The 7,598-nt window shown below is 36.6% G+C and overlaps 1 pseudogene; it reads right to left on the bottom strand.

The window, feature by feature from the left end:
• Positions 1 to 2,334: 2,334 nt before the first annotated feature.
• Positions 2,335 to 5,651, bottom strand: LOC129073936 (elongation factor 1-alpha 1-like; annotated as a pseudogene).
• Positions 5,652 to 7,598: the final 1,947 nt, after the last annotated feature.

The following is a 7,598-nucleotide window of genomic DNA, read 5'->3' as shown; positions in this document are numbered from 1 at the left end:
ACTACCAGTGATTTAGATTTCATCTTCCTGGATTTCCTCTGGTCTAACTGTGGTCTAATTGTAGTATTATAGTATCTTCTTGTTCTGAATAGATTATAATCCTCTGTACTCTTTAGGTTTTGTTTATTTGTTTTAATGTTATTTCTTTCAGTTTTAACATTTCTCCTATATTTGGGAACAGAGTTCTGAAAGCTAGACTTTGACAAAGCATTTACAACTGAAACAGACTTTTTATTGACATCTTTGTCCCTAGTATTCCTCCAATCATGCCATCTTCTATGCAGCTGCTTATTTAAACCTTTTTAATGACGTGTCTAATGTCACTCTCCTTCCTAGAATACTTAAGGGCTTCCCACAGCCAAACAAATACATAAACTCCCAGGCACTGAATTCAGTACCCTGTGAAGTCTGTCCTCAAAACTAATTTTAGGGACTTAATTTCCATATTTTTCTACCATAGCTAGGTTATCTCTCATAAGGGAGCTATCAGAGCATATTAAACTCTGCCAGTCATTTAGTTTGTATTTTCAAAAGAACTGTTTGAAAACTGTGTGAAATCAATTGCATGAGGTTAAGAGTCACTGAACCCTGACACGTGGTCTCCTCGGTGGATATAATCTCTGTTAATGAAGTTTAATAAGCTGACCACAAATGATCCAAAGTGTTGAGGTGGTCAGAGTTTGCTCAGGCCCTGGCAAAGAGGAACACACACTTACAAGCTCGCGTATGAGAACCTTCATCCGTGACTCGTCCCTCTCATACTCACCTTGGTAGTCAAGGTCAATGCCATCATAGCATAGCAACCTGAAAAATGCCTTCAGATTCTTAAGAAGGGGCTAAATAGCTCTCCAGGTGCTATTTTAACTGTAGTCTACGTTCGTATACGAGCATTTTGCAATTTGTCACTCCTAAAAATGATCCAGCTTCCTGGAAATTGTCAATGCTTCAAAGAGCGAAAGGATGGTGGTAGCTTCCGTGATATGTCTCTTGGACAAGAGCTGGTCTCAGAGATCAAACTCTTCGTCTTATCTTTGTAAATGCTCCCATATGCAATATAGCCATAAATAAAAACACCGGGCTTATTTTTTCCTTTCACACTTTTCACAGATCATAGTACAAATTGCCAACAAGTCTTTTATGTCTTTATCTCTACTCACTGGTATAACCAGAATTGAACCTGAGAGAATAACTGTAGCGGTTTAGCTGCCTATGCTATTCATCAAAATGCTTGCCCAGAAAAAAAGAAACATTGCCATGAAAAATAATGCTTCCGGTTTTCAGGACTCCGCTGTGAGAAAATACTCAACGTTCCCAAAATTCAAGCAATATAAATTAGTAGTTTCTCTGGCACCTCTTATTCAATAATAATAAGAACTCAGGGGAGTTTGTAAGTGTCCTTGGAAAAATAAATGGGAGGTTGGTGACTTTTGTACAAAATATCCTGTGACTTAGGAAATGTCATCTAGATAAAAATAGTATTCAGTGACTGGGCTTAGGGATATAATTTATTCTAAACTAATCTTAAACACTTATTTAAATCTGGGGTAAATATGATAGGCTATGCAGTAATAAAAAAGGTCTAGCAGGGGTGTCCAGCCCAGGGCCTGAGGGCCGTATGCAGCCCAGGATGGCTGTGAATGCAGCCCAACGCAAAATTGAAAATACAATTAAAACCTTTTTTATGCTCATCAGTTTTAGTTACTGTTTGTGTATTTAATGTGTGACTCAAGACAACTCTTCTTCCATTGTGGCCCAGAGACACCAAAAGGTTGGACACCCCTGGCTTCTTCTCTAATATAACAAAAATCCATTATAGAATCATTGCGCCAATATGTGAAATTGAAATCCTCTTTAAGATTCTATAAATAAACAAAGTAGGAGACGAGAGGAGAAAGAAGACATGAAGGTCTTAAGGTATCACCTTAAATGACATATGTCATTTAATATGTGACTTGCTTTGTTAATTATATATATACCAGCTAAATCAAATAACAATTATACAGGACTTTTTTCTGTGGGATTAACTACTAAAAGGTTTCATTTGCCATGATCATGTCCAAAGATATGCTGCTAAGATTATTCTTTGTTTTTATTGTTCCCCATGTGTCAGTCAACTGAGAACTAGTCAGAGAGATAAATAAAAGGTTTCCAGTTCCAACACTTAAGTTTTGAAATTCATTGTAATGTTTTTTTTGTTTGCTCACTGAGCAATAAGAAATATTCTGAACACTTATCTTGGCACTGGTCTAGATATTTTGCGAATAGGCAACAGACATTCATAACCGACCTGAAGACAATATTCTGATGATTTTCCCCAAACTCTCACAGAAAACCTCAAGGAGGATAGTCAGAGCAGCTCGCAGTGCACACATGGGCTTTCCAGAAACCATCTCAGCAATGGCAACATTATCAGATTTGAAGAACTTCGTCCCATCTTCCAGTTTCTTACCAGAACAGTGATCAGTCTTCTTTAGGGCAGCAAACTTGTGTGCACTCTGAGCTGCTTGATAATCCAGCACAGGTACACAGCCAGCATTAATTCTGAGTAGACGGTTCAGGACATACCCTGAGCCATGAAGGCAACTGTTTCCATTGGTGGGTCATTTTTGCTGCCACCAGCCACGTTACTGCAAGGAATATCTTTGACAGGCATGTTCTTGATATCAAAATCCATATTTTCCCCAGGAAGAGCTTTACTTACAGTTTCATGATGCATTTCAATAGACTTTCCTTCAGTTGTAACATTAACAGAAGCAAAGGAGACCACCATGCTGGGTTTGAGAATGCAGGCCTACACTTGACCCACAAGGACATTCCAACAGCACCAGTGTCGTTGACATGCTGAAGGGGCAGATAAAAGGTACATGAATTGTGGGAAAATATTTTAAATTATTTTGAAAAGAGCCAAAGATGTTGAAACACTGAATAACTTCAAGACAATTAAACCAGTGAAAGGATTTGTATAGCTCATTTACAATGAAATAAAATAGGAGATCAAAGAAGTAGCTATGAAAATTTTAATAGATGATAATAAATATTAGGTGGGCTGGCTGGTCCATCAACTTCTTAGATTATGAAAGGACCAGAACAGATTTACTCAATTTTTTCTAGCCTAAATGAATTTTTAAAATGTGATAATGACATAAATATGGAAACGACCATCTCTTCAGAACAAGTGCTGATTAATGGTGTGAAGTAAAAGAGAAAATTACAATTCTGAGTGATGGGTTGGTCAGTGTGGCTTGACATAGGCATGGATGGGGGCCAAGAACATTTGCATCGATATGGATTAAATCGCCTGAAGATGATGAGGACACTGTCTGAAATTTGTGCACACTGTACCTTTTTATTCAAAGGTACTGATAAAATTGTTAATGCAAAGTTAAAGGATGAGTCGCTTATGACAGGAGATATGGGGAAGCAACTCTGAAAGGCTTATATGTAAAATACAACTTAAAGTACAACTTTATGAATGGAAGTATTGTGCACTAATGCATTACCCCTAAGAGAAAATATTATTGGAATAGATGGATGTCTGAATGAGCGCTTTCCCATACCTCAACCAGGAAGAAGAAGGCAATCAGGCCAGTCTGCTCTTCATTTGTTCCAATGTGGTCCACTCGGTGGAAATCTCTGGAATTACCTAAACTCACTCAAGTGGCTCACTTTTTAAGAACTAGAAGATATTTGGGTGTCAGCAAGAAATTTTAGATTATTTAAGAATATTTCTTAATATTAAGACTATTAAGAATATTAAGAATAACCCCAAAATCCTGTTTAATATTCCAGTGTTACCTGTGAAGAAAGCTGACGGATCCTGTAGTTTAACGGGAGGCTATAAGAAAATGTTGCCTCAATAGTGTGATGAATCCAATATAATGTTAACAATTTAAGCTGTGCAACATGCCACAGAAAATCAGAATTTGGTGAACATTTTTTTTTTCAATTCCTATTTCAAAAGAGAGCCAAACTAATTTGTATTATTGCAGATTGAAACTGAAAAAAATTATATATATATATATATCTTGCTGCTTATTGACAAAATCTCATATAAAGAGACTTTGATTTGATTAAGTTAAAAATACTGCTATTCTTCACGTTGATAATAAAATGTTGACAATTTAATCTGAAGATCAAGTGGGCTGAACTAAATGCTAATCTACGGAATCGAGCACAGATGGCAAGATTTTAAAAAATTATGCAAACTGGGGACACTAGAGACATACCTCAAACAACCAAAAATAAGTTACTTTCTCTAGAAACTCCAAAATGAAAACAGGAATGAAGATTGATTGGGTTTTTGGTTCATGGAGAAATCACATACCACATCTGAGAGTTTCACTAGTCCCATTTCACAAAAGTACCAGGGAAAAAGATATATTTTAATGATGTTATGTAAACAGAAGGCACTCTTGCAGTTTCAAAAAATTCAGTCTAATTGTTTACCCAGTCTAATCCTCTGGGTGGTACCACCCCAGAGCTCAGATGGTATGAGAAGTTCAGTTGCTCTTAGGCTGTCTAGAGCCTTTTGTGAAAATGCATGTCTGCCAGCCAGCATTAACTGCTGGGACTTGGGAGCAGAAGCTTGCCAGAAGCTGTTGCCATATAAATTCCCTTTGAAAGACAATTTCTGGTCTGTTGCTGGGCTTCAAATGAAACTATTTTTGTTATGGAAGGACATAAAATTATTTTGAGACATGACATACCCTCAGGTCATGAGTTATATCAAAACAACCTTTCAATATGAGAGGGAAACATACGCAGAGATGTTGAAAATGATGTATTAGCAAATATGCCACAGCAGTGCTCATCTCATACATGAACAGGTGGCTGCTATACCTTTGGGTTCTATGTTAGATTCACCAGAGGAGTTACCTCACTCTCTATCTAAATGGGCATGTCCCTGAGATCACTTAATGGAAAATGCTGAACAAACAGCCGTGTTTACATATGGCACTTCACAGGAGGCTCAGTCTGAAATGCAGCTGTGTTGTATCTGGCTGGAATATCAAAGAAAAGTTAAAAAATAAAACCAATAAGTAAGAAGGATTAGGAGCAGTGTTCTTCGTGGCATCAGAAGAATCAGATACAAATAATAAAACAATAGAATCTTGTACCAATTATTAGAAAGAAGCCTGCAGATTGGCAGAAAATGATTCTTAAATAATGAGAAGTTAAAAGAAATCCCGGGGTACTATTGTTATGAAAAATAATTACAATTTTGGAAAGAAAACAATCAAAATCATACATAATAAACTGTGGGTATGTGTGTGTTTGCATATGTAATTATTTACTTTAATTACAATATATTGGGAAAAGTGCCTAAATACAATGGACTTAAAATATCTTGCGGGCCCAGCTTATTGTAGTATTCTCCATCCCATGTCTTTTTGAGGAAGGCAGCCATAATCACGATAAAGAATACTTAGCAAACAAAAATAATGTTAGTTTAGTGAAGACTTGTTAGGTTCATAGTAGCCCTGGTACTCTTTGTGTATACCTATGAGAGGTTCTTTGGAATGCTCTAAATAAACTCTATTTAGAAGGGACAATTAGCCTATAACATTCTGCCTGCTGAAGGGTTGGACATTTCTGGTTCAGACATATAAGCTTAAACTGTACTCAGACAATGAACTTACTGTCAGCAACATGTTGACTTATCAAGCATTCTAAGAGAGCCTTGAGTGAAACTGACTCAAGCCTAGGACTCATAGGGTAAACCAAACTTGTCTCCAATGAAGAGTGCTGTATTGAAGAAAGCGACATGGATTATATGGCCATTTGGAGTGAATGTTATTTTAAGAGACGGCAAAAGATGACACAAGTAGCCTGTGTGCAGGATATGGTTTTCAAAAAATGAATTTACAAAACTCAATAGGCTATTAGCATTCTAGGAGACACAGTTAGAAAAATCGCATGCACACTGTTCCAGAAAGGGCTGTTCATGTACGTTCCTCTAGGGGGCGACCAACTTTAAGCCCATGGGCCACATGCAGCTCAGTATGGCTATGAATGCAGCGCAACACAAAATAATAAATTTACTTAAAACATTATGAGATTTTTTTTGTGATTTCATGTTACAATGTACTTAATGTGTGGCCCAAGACAACTCTTCTTCCAGTGTGGTGCAGAGATACCAAAAGTTTGGACACCCCTGTGGGAAGCGGCAAAGCTCAAGGAAATGGTCTTTGACTTTGGCAAAGAAAAGCACAAGAACAAAGGAGTGGGAAATCTTTGGCCCCAGTAGGCTATGGAAGTACATTTATGGACAGTATATTTTGCATAAATACTCTGTAACTGTCAAGGAACCATTAATAAATTTAAAAACAAACTTATCCCATAGTGCTATTGATTAGCCCTGAAACCTTTTAAGCTTATCTAGGATTTTTATCAGAGGAGATAAAATAGGGAATATTTAATGAAAAAGTCTTTTAGGGACCTATGTCAATGTAAACTTGCAATATGAAATAGGAAATATGAAACTGGGAATCTAGAATTGAGAGCAGACCCTTTGAATGATTTAGCATCTATAATACTGGTATTGATGACCAGACATAATGGGAGAGTGAAACGGTAGCTTTTCGAAAGGTTCTTCCAATGGGTCTGGATAAAGAAATTTTAGATTTATCTAATGATTAATTATTACATTAAATTCATATACAGCCATGGGCTGCATAACATTTTGGTTATTGATGGATTGATTGCCTATATGACAGAAGCATATCATATAGCTTAGGTGTGTAGTAGGCTATATCATCTAGTTTTGTTTGCATCAAAAGTGCCTAATGATGAGTATCTCAGAACACATCCCCAGTGTTAAGTGGCATATGACTGCATTGATACTTTTCATAGATTTCTAGTTTACCATGGGAAAGAAATAAAGAGTTGTTGAGCTTGCGTATGACTTACAAATTTGTATTGACATATGTTAACTAGAACTCATTGGATGATACAAATAATTAGTTCTCTCAGTGCTTGTACTTTTTTTTCTACCTTACATGTGTATTATAAATCACAAAAAAAAAAAGAATAATGGTGTGAAGGCATGTGTAATTAACAAAGCTAGGCCAAGGAACAACAGGTTGACTGTCCTAGATCAGAGTTAAAACTTGCAGCTTTTTGGTGGTTGGTTTGTTTATCAGGAGGATCCCTGGCACCATAGTCCTCACCTGTGGACAAAATGGAATGAAATGTTCTTTTTGGTGATTTAAAATGCATGGATTTTTGTCCAAAAATCCACTGGAAACATTATGCATAAGTTTTTCTACAAAGGTTATTAAAATATGCAGACATGTACAAGGGGGAACTCCCAAAATGGAATTTGTTTATAAAAAATCATGTATTTATTCTTACATGTTTAAACTTCAGTCACCTTGAAGGTACTCTGTATTTGATGCAGTACACCTATTGAGACTTTTTTCCACTGCTCAGAACTCGTCAGTTTTGATATCTTTCAGTGCTTCCATTTTTTGTTTCACTCATTCCACATAGCCAATATGTTTCCCTTTGAGGACTTTTTTTATCCGGTGAACATGAAGGGTGTGGCATCAAGGTCATTCCGTTTTTGGTAAAAAAATAAAAACTGCTGAACACTCAAC

The sequence above is a fragment of the Pteronotus mesoamericanus genome, unplaced genomic scaffold (assembly GCF_021234165.1).
Source record: "Pteronotus mesoamericanus isolate MK-2021 breed Mesoamerican mustached bat unplaced genomic scaffold, CSHL_Meso_final contig_116, whole genome shotgun sequence".
Classification (NCBI taxonomy): domain Eukaryota; kingdom Metazoa; phylum Chordata; class Mammalia; order Chiroptera; family Mormoopidae; genus Pteronotus; species Pteronotus mesoamericanus.
This window is presented reverse-complemented; position numbering and strand designations above follow the sequence as displayed.